This window comes from Macaca mulatta, chromosome 7, assembly GCF_049350105.2.
Source record: "Macaca mulatta isolate MMU2019108-1 chromosome 7, T2T-MMU8v2.0, whole genome shotgun sequence".
Taxonomy (NCBI): Eukaryota; Metazoa; Chordata; class Mammalia; order Primates; family Cercopithecidae; genus Macaca; species Macaca mulatta.
Window position 1 is genome coordinate 141,959,435 of NC_133412.1, and position 21,715 is coordinate 141,981,149.

The following is a 21,715-nucleotide window of genomic DNA, read 5'->3' on the forward strand; positions in this document are numbered from 1 at the left end:
CTTAATTTAAATCATTCAAGTGTAGGTTTCTTTCTTACAGGGATGTTTGCTCGTTCTTTTCCCAGCCCAAGTGCGTGTTGGGGCGGGGGGGAAGATTTCGTGCAGTTTCTTGGTGATGAGGTAATGAGTTCCAGATTTCAGGACAGAGCAGGGTGCGCGTTGAAACCACAAGGTTAGTCTGAGTTCTGATGTGAAGCTATTTCGGTTTTTTATTCCCCCGGCCTCCACCCATTCCCGCTCCCCCACCCCCCAAAAAGAAAGGGCCGGCGGGTCTTTAACTCCCGAGGGTTCGCGAAGCTCAGCTTGGGGGACCGGAGGAGGGGCTGGAAAAAAGCAAAGGGGAAGGGGATTGGGAGCGGGCGGGGACCCTTCCCGGCCCAGGGCCTGTCCCCGCGGGGCACCGGCTGTGCCCCTGCATCGGGCGGCGCCGCTTTCGCTCCAAGGCTGCGGGACCGGCTAGGAGCACCATCAGGCGCCCCAGAATGGCTACAAAGTGGGTTTTTCCAAAGAAAGCTGATTCCTCGAATTTCCTCGGCTTTTCCAACTCCCGGCGGCCCTCCCCTCCCCCTCTCCCCAGGGGCGCGGGCTCCGCAAGGCTGCGGCTGGCCTAGCCCGCTCGCTCCCGAGTTGTTTACCGGCCCCGCCGACCGAGAGTTTGTTCCAGCTCCCAGAGCCTGTCTCTATAATTAAACTCTTTTTTAAATTGTCGGGTTGAAACGTCATTTCGGGGACTTTCCAAGGGTGAGGGAGCCGAGAGGAGGGAGCAAGTCCCTTAACCCTTCGCTGACCCGACGTCCCCGCCGCGGCTGGCCGGGGTGGGGTGAGGGCCCGAGGGCGGGAGCCGGCCCGCCCCCGCCCAGACGTGGTCGGCAGGTGCCCTGGGGTGGCGGGAGGGCGGCCAGCCCCTACGGGGCAGGAAGTCCGAGACGAGGCGTGCGCGGCCGTCCCCCGCCAACTTCGCGGTGCAGTCGGCCCTCCCGCTCCTTACCCGCGCAGTCCCGAGGCTGGCCGCGGCCTCACCTGCACTGCCGCTTCCGACCGGGAGGCGGTGGGCCGGCTCCTCCGTCCCGGGCCCGACTTCCGGGCCCTCCCCATTCGCCTGGAGCGCGTCCCTTCGTGGGGAGGGGTGGCCCAGGTATTTTAGCTTGGAGGTGGGGGTGGGGTGGGATGTTCGGTTTTGTGCAAGGGGGAAAGTGAAAGTCTTCGGAGTGAAGGAGGCGCTGCGGATATACATATTCATCAGCCAATCTGGACCCCAAGCGCACCTCCGGGCAGGTGAGAGTCTAGAGCACTGGGCCGCAGAACCCAGACGGTTAGGCCTAGTCACAGGGGTCAGCAGGGTACCCGCTCCTGAGAGCCCTGCAGTGTTGCACTTCCTCTCAGGCTTCAGGTCATTTGCAAAATCACCTAAATTCTTCAGGTGGAGAGAGACAGACCCCTGGAGTCCCCTAATTTAAAGTTTGGAATGCTGATTTCCCGGCCCAGATGGGAGCGAGAATCTGCATTTTTGGTAAATTTCCATCTCACGACCCAAATACTAATGTTTGAGAATCAGTGAGCCAGAACATTGAAGTTAGGCAGTCCTGGATCCAAATCTTGGCCATTTTCTAGCTATGTGACTTTTCAAGTCACTGACCAAGGCCTCAGTTTCTTCATCTCTGAAATAGGAATCATGATAACTGCCTAAATTTGGCCCATAAAGTGCCTAGAGTCATGCCTCACTGAATATATGCCAGGCTGTTGTATGTAAACTAAGGCATTTGGCAACCCTTATTACACCACAAAACAAATTCCGGGGCTATTCACTTGGCAAAGGATTATTCGGTGTAGACTTCCATTAAATGGCCAACTGACAACTTATAAGTTGATCTGTGTCACTCTCTAGCCTCCATCCCCAGCCCTGGATAAGGCAGGCCCTGAGGCCTGGAAATGGGGAGAGGGCCCTGGGCTTGGAGCCTGGGGGACAGTAAAGTGGTTCAGGGTAGGGTGATGGGGATTTGTTGCCCACATCTGAAAAATACCTGATTATTGACACAAGTATTTCTGTAAACAACTACATCACTGGGGCCTTGTGGTAGTCTATAAAAGCCAGACTGTCTTATCTCTCAAAGTCCTTAAGCCCCTCAGAAAGCTTAGTGTATATTACTGAGCTGTCAATATTCTCCTGAACAAGACAGGGGCCTCAGGAGAGGGCACTTTAGGGTCTATCGTAAATGTGGCCCTGCAGGGTGTCTGGAATCTTTGGGTTTGGGAGCAGACCGCCTCCTGCAAGGACTACAGAGAATCCAGTCCCAGGTCCAGCATTGCCCTGGGGGGTCTAATTGCCCAGGTCTCTGCAAGATGTTCCAACTGTCAGTGAAGTTATAAGGCCAGCCCACAGCTACACCTCTCCACTCGCCCTAACCTAGGCCCCACCTAGAGCAGTCAGGCATAATGACTCTTACTACAGGTTAGATTTTTTTCACTCCCCATCACCACTTCTCCCACCCTCCAGGGAACTCCCTGTGCTCTAGTCCTTTTTAGATGAAAATGAGCCATCTTCCTCCTACTCTGGGGCCTTTGCACATGCAAATCCTTCTGTGAGAATCAACCTTCCTTTAGCCCAAATTCTAAATCATTCTTTAGAACCCAACTCAAGCCTCACTTCCTCAGGGAAAACATTCCTGATGCTTTCCTTCATCACATAACAGTGTCCCTCCTCTCTCCTAGGCTCTCATGGAATGTTCATTTCCTTCAAAGTAGTTATTTCAGTTTGTGAGTATACATTCATTCCTGTAACTTTTTTTTTTACTTTTCAATTTAACATACAGTAAAATTTATCTTTATTTGGCATACAGTTCTATGAATTTTAACTTATGAATTGATTCATGTAACCACCACCACAATCAGGAAACACAACAGTTCCATCACCCCTCAAAAACTCCCTCATACTATCCCTTTGCGTTCAAACTTTCTCCATCTCTAATCCCTGGCAACCCCACTGATCTGTTCTCTGTCATCGCAGTTTTGTCTTCCCAGAATGTCATACAAATGGAATCATATTGTATGTTTGGTTTTATGCAGCATATGCCTTTGATATTTAACCATGTTGTTGCATGTATCAATAGATCATTCCTTTTTATTGATAAACAGTACTTCACTGTGCGCTTATACAATAGTTTATCCATTTTCCTGTTGGACATTGGATTATTTCCAGCTTTGGGCCACTATGAATAAAGTTTCAATAAACTCTCATGTACAGGTTTTTGTGTGAACACAAGTTCTTATTTCTTTTTTTTTTTTTTCTTTTTGAGTCTCACTCTGTCACCCAGGCTGGAGTGCAGTGGCGCAATCTTGGCTCAATGCAAGCTCTGCCTCCTGGGTTCACACCATTCTCCTGCCTCACCCTCCCGAGTATCTTGGACTACAGGTGCCCGTCACCACGCCCAGCTAATTTTGTTTTTGTATTTTTAGTAGACATGGGGTTTCACCGTGTTAGCCAGGATGGTCTCGATCTCCTGACCTCAGGATCTGCCAACCTTGGGATCCACCTGCCTCGGCCTCCCAAAGTGCTGGGATTACAGGCATGAGCCACCGCACCTGGCCAAGTTCTTATTTCTCTAGGGTAAGTAACTAGGAGTGAGATTTCTGGGTCACATGGTAACTATATGTTGAAATTAATACAAAACTGCCAAATCATTTTCCAAAGTGGCTATACTATTTTGCATTTCCAACAACAACATATGAGAGTTTCCACTTACTCCACATCCTCACCAGCACTTAACGGTATTACTATTTTTTGTTTTAGTCATTCTAATAGGTATGTGGTGGTATCGCATTGTGGTTTTAGTTTGCATTCCTCTAATGGCTAATGATGTTGAACATCTTTTCGTATGCTTATTTGCCATCTGCATATACTTTTTGGTGAAGCGTCTATTCAAACCTTTTGCCTATTTTTTAGTTGGGTCATTTCATTGGTCATTTTCTTACTGTTCAGTTTTGAGAGTTCTTTACATATTCTGGATACATAAAGTTCCTTTGTTGCTTATGTGATGTGCAAATTATCTTCTCATGTCTGTGCCTTATCTTTTAACTCTCCAAGCAAAGGATCTTTCACAGAGCAAAAGTTTTTCATTTTAATGAAGTCTAATTTATCAGTTTTACCTTTTGTGGATCAGGCTTTTGGTGTCACAGCTAAGAAATCTTTGTCTAACCGCAAGTCATTAAGATTTTTTGTTTTCTTCTGAAAGTGTTATATATTTTCATGGTCTGTTGTTAGGTGCATAAATGTATATAACTGTTCTATCTTCTTGCTATATTGAGCATTTTATTAATATATAATGTCCTTATCTCTTGTAACCTTTTTAGATTTAAAGTCTATTTTATATAATATTAGTAGAGCCATTCCTGCTCTCTTTTGGTTACTGTTTGCATGAAACATCTTTTTCTGCCCTTTTACTTTCAATCTGTTTGTGTCTTTAAATCTAAAGTCAGTCTTTTGTAGACAACATATAGTTGGATCAGATTTTCTGTTTATCCATTCTGCCAATCACTGTCTTTTGATTGGGGCATTTAATTAACATTTAAAGTGATTACTGATGAGAAGGGACTTAGTTCTGTCATTCTGTTGTTTTCTAGATGCCTTAGAGTTGTATTGTTCCTCATTTTTCTGCACTACTATCTTATTTTGTGTTAGTTGATTTTCCATAGTGAAACATTTAAATTCCTTTCTCATTTTCTTTGGTACATTTTCTTTTATACTACAACTACAGTAGTCCTTCCTTTATCCATATAGGATATGTTCCAAGACCCCCAGTAGATGCTGGAAACCAGGGACAGTACTGAACCCTCCATATACTATGACAATTTTTTTTCCTTCAGAATTTCATGGATAGAATTTTCATTCGTACTATAGATCTTAGCAATATAAGCATATGCTTCTTCTTCCTTGTTGAGAATTTTCACCTTTTCACTTGAAGCAGTTTACTGCTTTGTTCTCTCCAAATTGCCTTTTATCTGACCTCTCCAAATTGCCAGCATCACTACTCTTGCATTTTGGGGTCATTATTAAGTAAAATAAAGATTCCTTGAACACAGGCGCTGTGATACCACAGCAGTCAATTAGATAACCAAGATGGCTACCAAGTGACTGATGGACAGGTAGCAGATATGGTGTGGATACACTGGACAAAGAGATGATTCATGTCCCAGGCAGGATGGAGCAGGATAGCATGAGATTTCATCATATTACTCAGAATAGCATACAATTTAAAACTTATTGTTTATTTCTGGAATTTTCCATTTAATATTTCCAGACTGTGGTTGATTGTGGATAACTGAAACTACAGAAAGTGAAACCACAGGTAAGGGGGGACTATTGTATTTTCTTTGTGGTTACCATGGGGATTACATTTAACATCCTAAAGTTAAAACACTCGAATTTGAATTTATAACAGCTTAACTTCAAAAACATACAAAAATTCTGCTCCTTTACAGCTGCATCTGCATCCCTTTTGATTATTGATATCACATAATTACGTCTTTATACATTTTGTGCCCCAATATAGAAACTAATAATTATTTTAAATGTGTTAGTCTTTTAAATTATGTAGAAAACAAATGTGGCATTACAATCCAAATTTATAATAATTTTAGCTTTTAGACTAATAATTGTTTTTTAAAGCAGTCTCTTAAATTTTGTCACAAAGTAAACTTACAAACTGTTGTTTCAATAATACTAGCTCTTATAATTGCCGTTATTGAGATCTTCATTTCTTCATATGGTTTCAAGTTACTGTCTACTGTTCTTTATTTTACTTTGCAGGACACCCTTGGAGCATTTCTTACAGGACAAGTCTAGTGGTAGTGAATTCCCTCAGCTTTTGTTTATTTAGGAATGTCTTACTTTCTCCATCACTTTTGAAGGACAGTTTTTCCGGATATAGTATTCTTGTTTGATTTTTGTTTTTCTTTTAACATTTTAAATATGTTGTCCCACTGCCTCTGGTGTCCAAAATTTCTGATGAGAAATCTGCCAATAATCTCATTAAGGATCCCTTGTAGTGGGATGCAGTGGGATTTCACACCTGAAATCCGAGCACTTTGGGAGGCCAAGGCAGGAGGATTGCTTGAGATCTGGAGTTCAAGATCAGCTTGGGCAACAAAGGAAGACCCTATGTCTTTAATTAAAAAATATATATATATATATATATTTTATGTGAGTCACTTCTTTGTTGCTGCTTCAAGATTCTCTTTTTGTCTTTGACTTTTGAGAGTCTGATTATAATGTATCCTGGTGTGGGTTCCTTTATTTTACTTGGAGTTCATTGAACTTCTTGGATGTTCATATTCATGTCTTTCATCAAATTTCAGAAGTTTTTAGCCAAGTTTCAGATATTCTTTCCCCTTTTCTCTCTCTTATTCTTCTGGGACTCCTACTATGTGTATAATGGTGTTCCACAGGTCCTTTAGGCTCTATTCACTTTCCTCAATCTTTTTCCTTTCTATTCCCTAGACTTCATTACTTCCAGTGTCCTGTCTTCAAATGTGCTGATTCTTTTTCCTGCTTCCTCAAAACTGTCTTTGAATCCTAAAGTGAATTTTTCATTTTAGTTATTGTACTTTTCAGCTCCAGAATTTCTTTTTACTTTCACTTTAGGCTTACTATCTCTTTATTGTTATTCCCATTTTGTTCATACATCTCTTTCTTGACTATCTCCATATCTTTATTTAGTTCTTTGGGCATCTTTAAGACAGTTGTTTTAAAGTCTTTATCTAGTAGATCTGCCATCAGTTATTTTTCAGGAACAGTTCTGTTGATTTATTTTTTGGATGGACCGTGCTTTCGTGTTTCTCGTATGTCTTGTGATTTTTGTTGCTGTTGAAAACTGAACATTTCAATCTAATAATGTGGTAATTCTAGAAATCAGATTCTTCCCCTTCATCAAGGTTTGCTGGGTTTGGTAAATGTTTTTTTAAATTATTGTTGTAGGCTCTCTGTGCCAAGGATCAGCCTGAGGTATAAATGTGAGGTCTTCTGAGATCTATTCTGAGCCTGTGCCTTTCTCTGATCATGCATGGGCATTCATTTTCAAATTTGTCCATGTATGTAATTGTTTTTGAATGTCCTAGTCTTTAATATCTGGCTCCAAAAAGGGGAAAAAGAGAGAAATGAAGAGTCGATTTTTTTTAAAAGGGGGCCTTCATCCCTTTAAATCCCCTATAAGTTAGTTCAACAGAGGGGGAGGAGCTTGCAACAATGGGAGAAGGTGTTGGCCAGTTGTGGTGGCTCATGCCTGTAATCCCAGCACTTTGGGAGGCCAAGGCGGGTGCATCACCTGAGGTCAGGAGTTTGAGACCACCTTGGCTAACATGGTGAAACCCCGTCTCTACTAAAAATACAAAAATTACCTGGGCATGGTGGCGGGGGCCTGTAATCCCAACTATCCAGGAGGCAGAAGCAGGAGAATTGCTGGAACCCAGGAGACAGAGGTTGCAGTGAGCCAAGATCGCGCCACTGCACTCCAGGCTGGGCAACAGAGCAAGACTCCATCTCAAAAATAAAAATAAAAATAAAAAATGATGGGAGATGGCCGGGCGTGGTGGCTCAAGCCTGTAATCCCAGCACTTTGGGAGGCCAAGACAGGCGGATCACGAGGTCAGGAGATCGAGACCATCCTGGCTAACACGGTGAAACCCCGTCTCTACTAAAAAATACAAAAAACTAGCCAGGCGCGGTGGCGGGCGCCTGTACTCCCAGCTACTGGGGAGGCTGAGGCAGGAGAATGGCGTAAACCCAGAAGGCGGAGCTTGCAGTGAGCTGAGATCCGGCCACTGCACTCCAGCCTGGGCAACAGAGCGAGACTCCGTCTCAAAAAAAAAAAAAAAAAAAAAATGATGGGAGAAGGTGCAACAACAATGGCCACCTGCATCATTGTCTACATCTCTGTTATCAGAAGCAGTAATCAGAGCATAAAACCCTGATATTTGGAGGACAGGGTCCTTTTGGCCCATCCTGGCTCCTGTAAGCTGTGTGCAGGCTACTCCAGGAACATATGCACAGCTGTCTGCCATAGGGTTGGACGTGGGGGATGGGTAGCTGCTACTGTTCTAAGAGCTGATATTGACCAAAATTAAACACAAATTACTGTTCAAGCCTCCCCCTGGAATTTTCAAGCCTTCAATAGACTCCAGAGTTCCAAAATAGTTGTATCAGACAGATTCTGCCACTGCAATTGTTTTCTTAAGAGGGGAAACATTCCTGGTGCTTGCTACTCTGCCATGTTCCTAGAATCCTGCCCTAAAAGTAGTTACTTCAGATCTGTAATCCATTTAGAGTTAGTTTTTATATAAAGATGTGAAATTTAGCTTGAGGTTCTTTTTTTGCCTGTGGATTTTCACTCGCAACATTATTTGTTGAAAAGACTGTCATTTTACCATTGAGTTGCCTTTACACCTTTCCAAAAATTTGATGGCCATATTTGTAAGGTCTGTTTATTTTGTTCCACTGATCTGTGTCCACCCCTTCACCAATACTACACGATCAATTATTGTAGCTTTTTACTAAGTCTTAAGAAGGTGTAATTCCTCCAACTTTTTTCTTATATTTTGAAATTGTTTTAGCTATTCTAGTTCCTTTGCCTGTTCATAAAAACTTCAGAATCAGCTTGTCTATATCTAGGGAAAAAAACCCTACTGAGATTTTTATTGGAAATGCATTAAATCACTACAGGGAGAATTACTATGTTGAGTCTTCTAATTCATGCACATAGTATGTCTAGTTAGGACTTATTTGATTTTGTCAGTGTTTTATAGTTTTAATCTTTTTTTGAAATGGGGTCTTGCTATGTTGTCCAGGCTAGCCTCAAACTCCTGGGCTTAAGTGATACTTCTGCCTCAGCCTCCCAAGTAGCTGGGACCACAGGCATGTGGTACCATGCCCGGCTGTTTTATAGTTTTTAGCACAGGGATTCTATATATGTTTCATTAGATTTATACCTAATATTTCCTATTTTTTAGAACTATCATAATTTTTTTTTTTTTTGAGTTGGAGTTTTGCTCTTGTTGCCCAGTCTGGAGTTCAAGGGTGTGATCTCGGCTCACTGCAACCTCCACCCCACTGGGTTCAAGTGATTCTCCTGCCTCAGCCTCCCGAGTAGCTGGGATTACAGGCATGCGCCACCACACCCAGCTAATTTTGTATTTTTAGTAGAGACGGGGTTTCTCGATGTTGGTCAGGCTGGTCTTGAACTCCCAACCTCAGTTGACCTCCCCACCTCAGCCTCCCAAAGTCTGGGATTATAGGCATGAGCCACCACACCTGGCCTTTTGAAATCTTGGTCTCCACTTGTTTATTAGTTTACAGAAATTCAGTTGATTTTTGTGTATTGACCTTGTCTCCTGTGATCTCACAAAATCACTTTAATTGTAAGAGGATTTTTTTGATAGATTACTTGGGGTGTTTTTATTATTTTTGTTTTGTTTTTGTTTTGAGATAGAGTCTCACCTTGTTGCCCAGGCTGGAGTGCTGTGGTGCAATCATAGTTCACTGCAGCCTCAAATTCCTGAGCTCAAGCAGTCCTCCCACCTCAGCCTCCCAAGTAGCTGGAACTATAGGTACATGCCACCATTCCAGCTAGTTTTTTTTAATTTTTTGTAGAGATAGGATCTCACTATGTTTCCCAGGCTGGTCTCTAACTTTTGTCCTCAAGTAATCCTCCTGCCTGGGCATCCCAAAGTGATGAGATTACAGACATGATCTCCTGTACCAGGCCTGTTTTTGTTTTTAATGTAGACAAGCACATATTGTCTATAAATAGGAATAACTTAATTTCTTCCTTCCCTAACATATGAATTATATTTCATTTTCTTGCCTTATTGCTCTATCCAGGATTTGCAATACAGTGTTGAATAGGCATGGTAAGAGTAGATGCCCTGACCTTGTTCCTGATTTTAGGGGGAAAGCATTCAGTCTTTCATTTTCATTTTAAAATACAACATTAGTTGCCAGTTTTTTGTAGTCATTTAACTTTTTAACATTCCCTTCCCACTAGGATGTATGCTCCATCAAAGCAGGCTCTCTCTGCTCTCAACTGAACTCCCAGTGCCTGGCTTAGTGCCTAACAGATAGTAGGCCCTCAATAAATATTCATGGAAAAAAAAATGAAGATTTAGTACTTCTCTACTTCGCTAACTTAGCCAACCACAATCAGTGTCCTCTATGACAGACAACAGAGGGACTTGGCTGAATATGTACAAACATTAGAAGAATAATCTTACAATAAATACCCCAACAGATCCAACTAGGCATTGTCCCCATAGAGTTGACAATCTCAAGCTGCAGAGCATTTGTAGATCAGCTTTTCAGCAAGCTATACTGTGTCAAAGCATTTATCTATGAGGAATAGATGACTGCAGTATAATAATTATTTTAGATCGAGAGCATTCCATTCCCAAAAGGAATTTAAACAAAAAGCTCTCAGCTCTGAAAAATGGGTTTTCAGGATAGAGAATCCCACTGCTCTGAAATCTTAGGCCCTCAGACGGGTGGGGTTGTTTCGCTAAATTTATTTCAGCCACTTATAGAAACAGAAGGGGGAAGAAGGGGGTGGCTGCCTGCACACCAACCCTGGCTCTATAGCATTAATATCTGCCGGGTCAGGCTTTTATTTGGGTTTTATTTTACTTTGGGGGGCTGGAGAGACAGGCAGGCAGCAGGAGTATCTCACAAATGCACGGCTTTCGAATTGCAGTTTCCTGCCTTTCTCCATGTACCTTACCCACTGAGAGAGAGAGAGAGAGATCTGTTTGCTTTCTTTCCCGCACAAGTGTGAGTGCAGGGAAACTGGGGTCTTTGTCCCTGGCCCCCATGAGAACCCCTACCCAATCCCACACACACACCTCCAATGGCTCTATTACTTGAATTTTAGGGGTTGTTGGATATAAAATCCAGGCCTTTTAAACCCTGTTTACCTCCTCCCCAGCTTCCCCAAAGCACTGAACACACATTCTCCTTAGTCCCTGATACCTGAACAATCTCTTCTGCCACCCCAATCCCTATAACTAGAAAAAGGATTTGAAATGATGTTGCTTTTTTGGCCTGGTGCGGTGGCTCACGCCTGTAATGTTAGCACTGTGGGAGGCTCACGCAGGTGAATCATGAGGTCAGGAGTTTAAGACCAGCCTGGTCAAGACGGTGAAACCCTGTCTCTACTAAAAATACAAAAAATTAGCCAGGTGTGGTGGCAGGCACCTGTAATCCCAGCTACCTCGGAGGCTGAGGCAGAGAACTGCTTAAACCGGGGAGGCGGAGGTTGCAGTGAGCCGAGATAGTGCCACTGCACTCCAGCCTGGGCAACAGAGTAAGACTCCATCAAAAAAAAAAAAAAAAAGAAATGACGTTGCTTTTTTCAAACTTGTTTTTTGCTAAATTTGAAATACTTTATGAAGCACAGGTTAATGACCTCCCACAGATGTAAGGGAAATTGAGGCACAGGAGCAGGAGGTGGCAGAAGGTGACCTGCACCTACTGCGAGCAGCTGGGATTGATGTCCAGTCCTTGGCTGGCTCTCAAGAGGTTCCCGGCTGAACTCAGGACTAGAGAAAGTCTGGGCTCTGTATCTGGGGGCTTGCTACTACATGGCTGCTGCTGTTTGCTGGCAGAAAGAGGAGACATGCATGAGGAAGCTAAGATACCTGCTGTGCCCGAGACTTGAATAACTACATGAGAACATGGGGAAGTACTGTGCATGGTGCCCAGCCCATGGGAACCCAAGTGCCAGTTTGCTTCCTTGGCTGGGTCACCAAGGAAGGTGGGAGAAGGAGCGTCTGTCCTCTCCTCTCTCTACCCTTGAGGCGGAAGGACTGGCAGGGACTGGTGGGAGGGAGGGTGGCCTGGGGCAGATGCTGGTGAGAGGCCTGACTTGCAGATAATCCAGGAGGGTCTTGCTCTAAACTGTGGGGTCTTCAGGGCAAATCAAGGGATTCACACTTACTAGTAAACAGTAAAGTGTTCACAGGTAAACCAAGGTACTATTTTGTCCTAGCATCAGCGAGTTTGCTTTGGAATTATCCTCCACGACTCCCTAGCAAGGCCCTGTATGGCCAACTCTGCCCTGAGGAGCTGTTCTTTTGAGAAACAGGAACCTCCCCAGCCAGAGCAGGGATCAGACAGCTCTTGGAGGGTTGCCATGTGGACAGCCGGTGGGGGAGAGAGAGAGGACGGGTCTTTGCCACAGCCCTGTGACTTCTTTAGTGCTAAGTTTCTCCCACCAACTGCACCCTCCACTCTGGGGTACTGTGGGCCCCCAAACCAGGGCCTGCTCTTGTCTGACCAAAGGCAACCAGATCTGCTGCAGCTGCTGGGTGAGGAAACAAGCTCTCCCAGAGACCAGGGAAGCAGCTGGAGAAAGATTCCTGCCAGCCCGGGGTGTCAATATTTATACAGCGTGGTGCTAGTGCGTGGGAAGAGGGAAGGCAGAGCGAGATGGCAGGAATGAGGAGGCACAGACATGGACAGATTTCAGGAGGCTGTACTTGGGACCCAACTAGGAGTGAGGCGGCCTGCTGGAATCCTAATCCTCACCTGAATTTCTGTGTCAAAGAGGCTGGGTCTTTGCCCCCAGCTCTCCTGCCAGAGTCAAGGGGAGCAACTTGGAAGAACATTCATCATCCATCCCGTAGTCATTCCTCCTGTTGATTATAGCCCTCTACATACACTAGGAGGCACTGCCTGGAATCAGAGATAAACCAAGTCCACAGGGCCTAGGAGTAAGGGCCTTTGGCCTCCTGAAGTTTATGCTTTTCGAGTCTTAAAGGATGCCGGACCCTGAGAGTTGGACTCCAGAACTGAAGGCTTAGAAAACATAAACAAAATATAAAATGTAAGCAAAGAGTTGTCTCAAGCCTTTATATAAGCAACAGCACTTCCCTCAAGTGACAGGGAACACGGTGCATTGATGAAGATGATGATGAAGCACAGATGGGACCCAGAAAGAGAGCAAGGTGTGCCTATGGAAACGGCCCTCAACCACACTTGCCAGAGAAGCAGGTGGCCACCATCAGCACAGGGCCTAGAAAAGATAAGGCAGTCCAGTGGGTGTCTACCAGGAGCTCTTGAGTCCCCTCACCCCAGGATGCCGCTCAGCTCCGGGTGTGCCCAGGCAGAGCTGATCCACCAGCCCCTCAGCCGCACCCGCTGAGGACTGATGCCCCAGGATGGGAAGCATGCCTAGACCAGTGGGGACAGCCAGATGGACTCCAGTCGATTTGCCTCGGACAGCTGGGGAGCAGGGCCCAGGATGCTCCCACCCCACCCCACCACTCCAGACAGGGAGGGGTGTGGTTGCAACTTCTAGGATTTCTCTGCCACTATGCCCACCAAGAAGTGCCACCCACCTCATCAGTACCAGGGCTGACCCTCAGAGCCTCCCACAGGTGGGGTTTGCCCAGCAGCCAAGAGTCTTTAATACACCCCACAATTACCAGCCTCTTCTAGCATTCCCCCTCCACCCTCAAAATGCCCACTGGCCAAGGGCGGGGACAGTGGGAAGAAAGGACTTTCCACTGGAAAACTGCCTCTGTCTCCCCAGCAGACACCTCTGGATGCCCAGGTCAACTTCAGTCACTGAGTCAGAATTGAAGGAAACCCAGACTCGGGTCCCAAGAGTCAGTCCCTATGCTGCAAGTTCTTCAAACACAGCACTGAGTTTTGCAAGAAATACATTCCCAGTGGGTGCAACTCCATGGAGCTCCAGTCTTTCCTGGTCTAACCTGGTTAATCCTCCAACCCACAGCCCGAAGGATGGATTCCTTTGCCTCCCTGAGCCACGGAGTCCCAGGCCCACACACTGTGGAGGAGACACCATCTGCCCTAACCCTCAGCCCAGGCCTGGCAGACAACATCAGCCCTAACAGGGAGAGCAGCACTGTCCCCATCCCCCTCCCCAGAAGGACACCAGGGCTGGGAGGAGAATCTTCAGGCTCCCAAGACCTCTTCTGCTGCTGTGGCTCTGCCTGCCGGCTGTGGCCTCCTCCTTGCCAGCTCTGCTTAAACAGATGAACAAGAATAAAAGCCGTGTGACCCAAGGAAAGCTTTAGGGAAAAGAACTGAAGCTGAAAGGGGGAAAAAAATTCCCAAAAACCTCTAAGAAATGGGAGAAGATGAGAATTCAAGAAACAGACAAAATAAATCATCCAAGAATCCAGATGTAAAATAAGGCAGGCCAAAAGAAAAGCAAAATTATGCTAAGAAGGCAGAGTGAGGTGGGGAAGGGAGCTGAGAATGATAAAGAAGTGGGGGCCAGTTATAACTCTTCTGAAAAGAGAGAAGAATGTCAAAGCAAACAACACCTGAAAATTAAAAAAAGAAAAAAAAAAGACCCAGGAGAGAAAAAGAGGCAGCAGTGAATTTAAAACAACTGCCCTGATCCCCAACCAAATCCACTCAGTAGTGTTCTGGGTGGCTACAAGTGAGTCTTAGGGCTTTTGTATGTGTGAGGATTTCAGACTCTTCCTAACACTGAATAAGGACAGTCCTGGAAAAGCAAGCTTTCCTTTCTCGCCTTTGTGTTTCCTACAATTTTCCCACCTCACCCCCGCTGTTAGTCTGTTGCAGAGAAAGGGCTAGTCTTCCTGGGACAAGGCCAAAAACCAGTCCAACTCACCCCAGAGTAGGGTGGCTGCCATCATGGTACCCTATGGCTGGCTCACTGGAGAATGTGAGCAGGAGCCCTGTGCCAGAAGAATATTAGGTATGAGTAGAGTGGTGTGATCAGCTTTTCGTCTTCTAGAGAGAGGTCTGGCCCAGCCACCTTTCTGTGGATAAGGGCTCATCTAACTCAAACACACCATTCCTGGAAAAACAGAGGTCCATGGCAGACTGGCATACCCACCTCTATGCAAAGCCAGAGAAATCCCAGCAAATGCAACTTTTCTTAATAACTAAAATGATTTAAATTAATTTCCAGGTGTTCCCAAGGGAGCCTAAAGATAGCCACAACCATTGTTTTGGTTGGCAAACAGCTTCTTGAAGTTCAATGCCTCAATGCCTTGTGTCCATAAACCCCATGAAAACTTATGGAAGATGCTAGTCCTTTATCGGCTTGGCTTCTTTCAGCCTTCTAATTGTTCTCTGTCTTCTGCAATTCTGTCAATGCTTCCCTTCTCCATGCCTGCTTTGGTTTTTCCAGTTTTCTTACTTAATCAAACCTCTGCCCACTCTTCATTTCCCTAAGGGAGCAGGAGTTGGGAGAAAGCTGAAGCAAACCCAGGCAAAATCCAGAAGCAAAGAAAGTAACACATGGGTGTTGGGTTTAGTGCCCAGCTGTGCAATGCCCAGGCTGTCCTCAGTGGGTGAGGCAGGATCCCCATAGACAGGCGGCTGACCAAGCACCTTATCCTGCTCCTCCAAAGTTCAGCCACACCCTGAGCTCTGATTAGCTAGGACAAGGAAAATGGTACTCATGCCAGCCCATCTCCCTCCAAAAATTCTTATGTACTTGACCCTGATACTTCTGCACATTCCAAAAGTAACTTTTTTTTCTATCAAAAAAAGTGCAGAAGGATGGATGTCTAGGTTGTGGCCTTACATACTCAGCTTCTTGCCATCCCTCCTAACCTTCAACCTGTCACAGTCATATAATCTATAACTCAAACTATTCTTTAACCATGAAAAAAGACAAACCAGGAAATTATAGGCTGAAATACCTAAAATGTATTCTATTCAACTGAACTAATCTCCTAATAAGTGTGTGTATATTTAGAAGTCATGCTCTATCTGTTTTGAAAGACGTGGAAATTTCAGGAAAAGTGCAAGGTGACAGCAGATCCCAGCTTGTCGAGATTTGTCCTCAAAAGAATACGTGCCCAGTCTTGGGCCGAGTTGCCTAGTAGTTTTTTAAAGGAGTCTTAAGAGCTGGGAACCAATATATTGCCATGGAGCACACCAGCTCGATGTTCAGGCTGACCATATTCAGAGTCTGGCACTGCCCCCTCCTAGGCAAGTAGAGGACTCACCTGCCTCCGTCTCCTCCTTTATGAAGTAGCGATGACAACAATACCCATCTCCTGGGGTTGCTGTGAGGACAGATGATCAAAGCACTTGGCACACTCTTGATGAATATGAGCTCTCCCTCAAAAAAAAAGGAACCCAGTCAACTTTTGTTGTATGTTAAACAGCAATTGGCAAGACCAAGAAGAGCCCTGGAGGCCCCACAAAGTGGGATTCCATAGAGCCACTGGAGCATAGTCAAGTATCCCAAGCAAGAGAGAGGAGAGGGTCCCAGAGGAGGCCCAGGCAGCTGGCGGGTGGAGCACTGGCCGGGAAAGCCAAGGACAGGCACTCACAGCCAGGGCGGCTGTGTGGGTGGGAGGACACGGGGGGCTGCGCTCCAGTCTCCCCTAATTAGCTCAACCTGGCTGCATCCTCACCCTTGCATGTGTTCATCCTTATGTGAAACGGAGCCCATACTGACCTAGCACCCAGTATGTGGAAGGCGCTGGCTGAACAGGGAGCTGCAGCAGGAGATTTCAGTGTGATCATCACCTCAGACTTAATAACTGGGTGTTTCTGCCCAGATTCAGAAATCTGTCCTTTTGTGAGCGGGATTGTAAGGAGATGACCAAATGCTGAGAAATTTTTATTTGGGGGCTGATTTTTATTTTTATTTTTCTTTCAGTAAGTAGAAAAGCAAAGAATTTGAAAGTGTTTTGGGAAAGCTGAACACCAGTAGAATCTTGGTAATGTCTAGGGGGTATTATTAATTTTTAGGTGGAATAATGATAATGTGGCTAAGCTTAACAAGAGTCTATTATTGGGAGATACAAAATGAATTTTTTTTTTTTTTTTGAGACAGAGTCTTGCTCTGTCGCCCAGGCTGGAGTGAAGTGGCACAATCTCGGCTCACTGTAACCTCCATCTCCCGGGTTAAAACAATTCACCTGCCTCCCAAGTAGCTGGGACTACAGGCACACGCCACCACGCCCGGCTAATTTTTGTATTTTTAGTAGAGACAAGGTTTCACCATATTGGCCAGGCTGGTCTCAAACTCCTGACCTCAAGTGATCCGCCCTCCTCGGCCTCCCAAAGTGTTGGGATTACAGGCATAAGCCACCACACCCGGCCTGGAATGAACTATTGACAGATGAAATGATATGATGTGATATATAGGATATACTTCAGAATTGTACAGAAGGTAGGGAGGTGGATGGTGGCACTGATGAACAAGTTTGGCCATGAGTTGGTGATGCTGAGATTGGGTGGGTACATGGGGTTCACCATATTACTCTGTCTCCTGCATATATTTGAAATTTTCTATAATAAAATGTTTTAAGTTCAGAAAAACTAAAAAAGTTTTAACTCAATGATTCTTGTCTTACTAGCTCTTGCAATACAATATGTACTTCCTATAGACACGTGTTCTCGGACAAGAAATGAAGCTATGGAAAAACCTGTCGGAGAGGGCTGGAGAACAGATGGACACCCCCACCCGAGGTCAGAAAGGCAAGCTACACAGCCCTCCCCACACTTATGTGGGGACCAAGAGTAGGGCCCTGCCCCTCTGGGCCTCTTGGGCTGGAAGAGTGCAGGCAGAAGGACTGATGTCCATTTTGACACTGCTTTTAAGCTCAGTAAAAATCGATTTAAAATTGGTTTCAATGTATTTTTAAAGCACAATGAACTTTTTTTTCCCCTCAGCAGAAAGCCATGATAGCAGGGTAGGCAAGCTACTCAACCTTTCTGACCTCACTTTTCACAACAGGAAAATGGGGATACTTACACATCCCCCATTCCCCATTTCCCAGGGCGTGAGGGTGAATGAGATCAGTATGTCCAGTGCCTACCACAGTAAGAAATGCAACACGGTGGGTCTAATACGTGGTTTTTTTGGTGGCTGTTAAGCCTCTGAGAGGCCCACAGTAGAGCCACCCCACTGTGAACACTCTGTTTGAATTTGAATGCTTTTCTTAAACATTTAAATTAAACAAAAATCAAGGCACACATCCTCTGAAACCCCTTTGGGCCAGGTACCCTGCTGGGTGTCAGCCCCTTCAAGTGTCACAGAAGCCATGGCTCAGCACCCCCCAGCCAGAGGAGCTGCCCAGGCTCTGAGAAGAACAGGGCAGTTGGGATGGGGCCACCACAGCTCTCTCTAGTTGAAGAATTAGCTGGAAAATGAAGAGTAAGGCACTGCCCACTCTGGTCCATGGCTTTGCATGTCAAAATGCATCCCCAGAAAGCAGACCTGCAGCAGACCAACCCTTCCCAAAGACGGGGTTCAGGGTGCTCCAGACAGACAGCAGACCCTGGGCTTGGCAACATCTCCCAAAAAGGAGCTAAGTCTCAGGCAAGCGGTCCCCGAAGGCCTCCATACACCAGGGGCAACACAACATACCTTCACTGGTGCAAAGGCCCTGCCAAATGGCTGTGCAAAGGTGGCCAGGCAAGAGAGACAGTTATAAGAAGAAATCAAGGAGCCATGGCACGCAGAACTCCCAGGAGAGGCAGGTGGTGCACACCCAGTTCATGCCCCAGGCTACTGGGTGGGTGGCTTCCTGAAGACAAGCTTCAGCCAGAAGACGGTGTTTGGGACTTCAGGTGACAAGACTGGAGGAGACAAGGGAACCTAAGCAGAAGGTCATCCAGACCACTGTCAGAGCAGCCACACGAAGTATTTGGGTTCTTGCTCTAAGTCTTCTGCCAGCCAGACGAAGGGATGGAGGATTCACATCCAGCCACATCTTGACGCTGCTGATCCTGGAAGAGAATGGACAGAGCCCTGCACTGGCTCCACCTGCTCCCTATTCTTCCATAGGAGGAAACAAGAAAGGAGGCCGGTCAGCCCAAGACAAAGCTCAGGAATGTTCTCAAAAGGTTCTTGGGCTTTGGGACCGTCACAATGCATTCACAAGATTATCCTAAGCTTCTGAAAGCCCCCTGGCTCCAGAGAAGAGAGGAATCTCCGGCTGCTAAACCTTGAGTGCAGAGACTAAGGGCACACTGGGGCCAGAATGCCTGGGTTCAAATCCTAGCTCTGCTATGTATTAGCTCTGTAACGTTCGGCAAAGTACTTAACCCCTGTTTCCTCCTCTGTAAAATGAGGATAACTATGGCCCTATAGGGCAGAGTTGTTGCTTAGAACAGTAGAAAACTCAAAATTAATTTAGCAAGGGGCCCTCCTCTGCCCAGTGGGATGTGCTACTATTGACCCCATGGGGTTCTGGAAGAAATCAACATGCTACTACAATGGAAGGCATTTGAAGGAAGTGGAAAGTTTTCACAGAAAGTAGTCCAGAGACATGCACAGAGTGCTGCTCTCAGCACAGACCAGAAACCCCAAAGATTTGTGCCTCTGTCAGAATGCAGCTTTCTGGAGTTTACCAGGCTATAGAAGCTGCATGGAGTCTGGAATGGGAATGAGTTGACTTAGTCTTCCCCTGGAGGTGTGGAGAGGAAATGTTACACTTTCAGGCTTTGTGCAGGACAAGCAGAGAGTATCACTCAAATCCAAGCTGGCTGCCCTGTGGGTGACACAGGCCCATGCCAGCAGGCCTGGGTAGAGCCACCGTTTGCTGAGGTTAGGCCAGCACCAGGGGGTGTGAGGAGCCCACCTCCAGTCTCAGAGCAGGGTTGGGCTTCCCTGGATGGGGAGGAAAGGGTTAAGCCGGCTTGGGCTCTGAAGGGAAAGCACTCTGCAGCTATAAACAGAGAGCCCAGGGAGGGAGGGGCCGACAGGATGTGGCCAGGGCTCGAGCTGTCTGATTATTAACTTCACTTTTATTTGGAGGGGGATTCGATTCTCTGTTTTACTTCCCATCAAGGAAGTGAAAGCCCAGGTCTCAGAGGGGCCTGGTTTCAAATTGTTTTGTCACAGCTCATTTATTTTTCCTTTTAAATAAATAAACAAAACCACCTCTTTGTTTTCCCCTTAATGAGCATTCAACAAATCATCTGTGGGTGAGGCATGCACGGGGTTTTCTGGGCTCCTTCATGGGAGAGCGTTTGGCTTATTATTTTAAAAGGAAAAAGTAAGGATCTCTCCTTTAGCTCCAGGCTTCTCCAAGGCTGTCGAGGCACTTTCTTTTGCCTCCTCTGAAGTATCAGCGAGGAGTCCGAAATCACAGCCTCAAGCCCAGTCCCAGCCCCAGGAGCTTCCTTGGTTGGACCCTGGGGCCGGACCGCAGCCTGCCATCCCATCTGACAGGTCCTGACCCTGAGGCCACGCAGAGGAAGCACCCAGCACAGGCTCAGTGGTTCTTCTTGCTTGGGCTCAGACCCATGGCTTTTGTTCCTCCGGCACCCTGACATTTCTACTAAAATAACTTAAAGCAATTAAACACACAAAAGGATTCCATTACAGCTTTAAGAAAACACCATTACATGTTCCTTTACCCAAGGTTGAAAACATTTGGGAATTTGATTTCCAACACCAAAATCCAGATCAAAACCCATTCAATAATCCCATGATTCCCCTTGCAACAACCGCTTCCCGGCCAGCATCACAGGGTCCCGACCCTCACGGGGTCTCACAATTAAACAATTCAGTGAGAGAGTATGCAGCAACAAACACTGTAAGGAAAAAACAGGAGAGCCTACAGCTGCAGCTACTGCTGCTTCTCAAGGTGTGCAGAGAAGGGAGGAGACGGATTCCGTTGGAAACTAACAGGAGAAATCCAAGAAGGCTTCCTAGTGGAGCTGATCTTTAAGCTGAACCTTGAAAGACTGATAAGATGAACGGATGTTCTGGAACCTGAGAAATACCCAACTGCCAGAGAGAGAGCATCCATGTGTGAACTAAGCTAGACAGGCAACAGGCGTGGTGGGGGCCTGGGGCTCCTCAGAATGGCATCTCAAGTCCCCATGGTGGACAGGGACTGGAATGCATCGGCCGCCTGGAGCCAGCTCCCCGGGGCCAGTCCCTGATCTCTGGCTCGGAGATTGGTGTCCCCGGTGAAGGAGTTGCCCAAGCATCTTAGGCAACCAGATACTACGCCTGGTTTTGGGCCCTGTCACTTGCCTGCCCCCAAAAAAACCTGCTGACCGCTGTGACCTACTTTAAGAGCCTCCGACTTTCCGCTCTTTGAATATGGGGCAAAAAGAAGAAGGCAGGCCGGCGCCACCCGATTCACTTGAGGTTCGGAGTGCAGGCCTGCCTTCGCGGCGGCTACTGGGGTGGCGTTTCCCAGCACCCCCGGGAAGCTAGCAGGGTCCAGGGCTCTCCTGGGCTTCTGCGATGTCCACGCACTCCCGCGGCCGAGCTTCGTGGTTGCGCTCTCCCGTCGCCACCCCGGCGTCGGCGCCGCGGCGAAAGCCGGGCCGGGTGCGGGCCCGGGCGAGGCCGCCAAGATGGCCGACGCGCTCGGCAGCGCGCGGATCACGCGGGAAAGCTGCCCTTGGCCTCCCGGGAAGCAGCCAAGGTTCCGCCGCCCTCCTTGGCGCTCTGCCCCTGCCGGCCTGCCGGGATCTCCTCCCCGGCGTGCTCTGCGGCTCCTGGGGCCTCGCGAACCTTCCAGGCGCGAGGCCATCCAGACGCGCACACTAGGCCCGACCTGCGAGGGGAGCGGGAGGCGCGAGGCAGCCCGGGGGAGAGATAGGGGCCGGGGCTGCAGCGGCTGAGCTTCCTCCGGGGCTCAGAACGCGAGGCGCCGGTGAGCTGAGGCTCCTGCAAGAGGCTGCGGCGTGGAGCGAGATTCTCGCTACGGCTTCGCTCTCGTCCTCCCGCGGCCGCTCTGGCCCGGA

At 46.9% G+C, this 21,715-nt stretch overlaps 2 long non-coding RNA genes and 1 pseudogene across 3 annotated transcripts; 1 reads left to right on the plus strand and 2 right to left on the minus strand.

Annotated features, from left to right (window-relative positions):
* Positions 1-573: 573 nt before the first annotated feature.
* LOC144330325 (uncharacterized) lies at positions 574-7,559 on the minus strand (annotated as a pseudogene). Its single transcript, XR_013396390.1, has 2 exons — positions 7,497-7,559; positions 574-3,300 (listed from the first exon to the last, which is right to left on the minus strand). The product of XR_013396390.1 is annotated as an uncharacterized LOC144330325 (transcript).
* Positions 3,457-5,938, plus strand: LOC106999468 (uncharacterized). The gene is made up of 3 exons (XR_013396396.1): positions 3,457-3,604; positions 5,295-5,342; positions 5,804-5,938. It is a non-coding gene; the product is annotated as an uncharacterized LOC106999468 (long non-coding RNA).
* Positions 7,560-12,872: 5,313 nt separating the features above from the next.
* LOC114679588 (uncharacterized) lies at positions 12,873-16,110 on the minus strand. The gene is made up of 2 exons (XR_013396415.1): positions 15,994-16,110; positions 12,873-13,049 (listed from the first exon to the last, which is right to left on the minus strand). It is a non-coding gene; the product is annotated as an uncharacterized LOC114679588 (long non-coding RNA).
* Between the last annotated feature and the right edge of the window lie 5,605 nt (positions 16,111-21,715).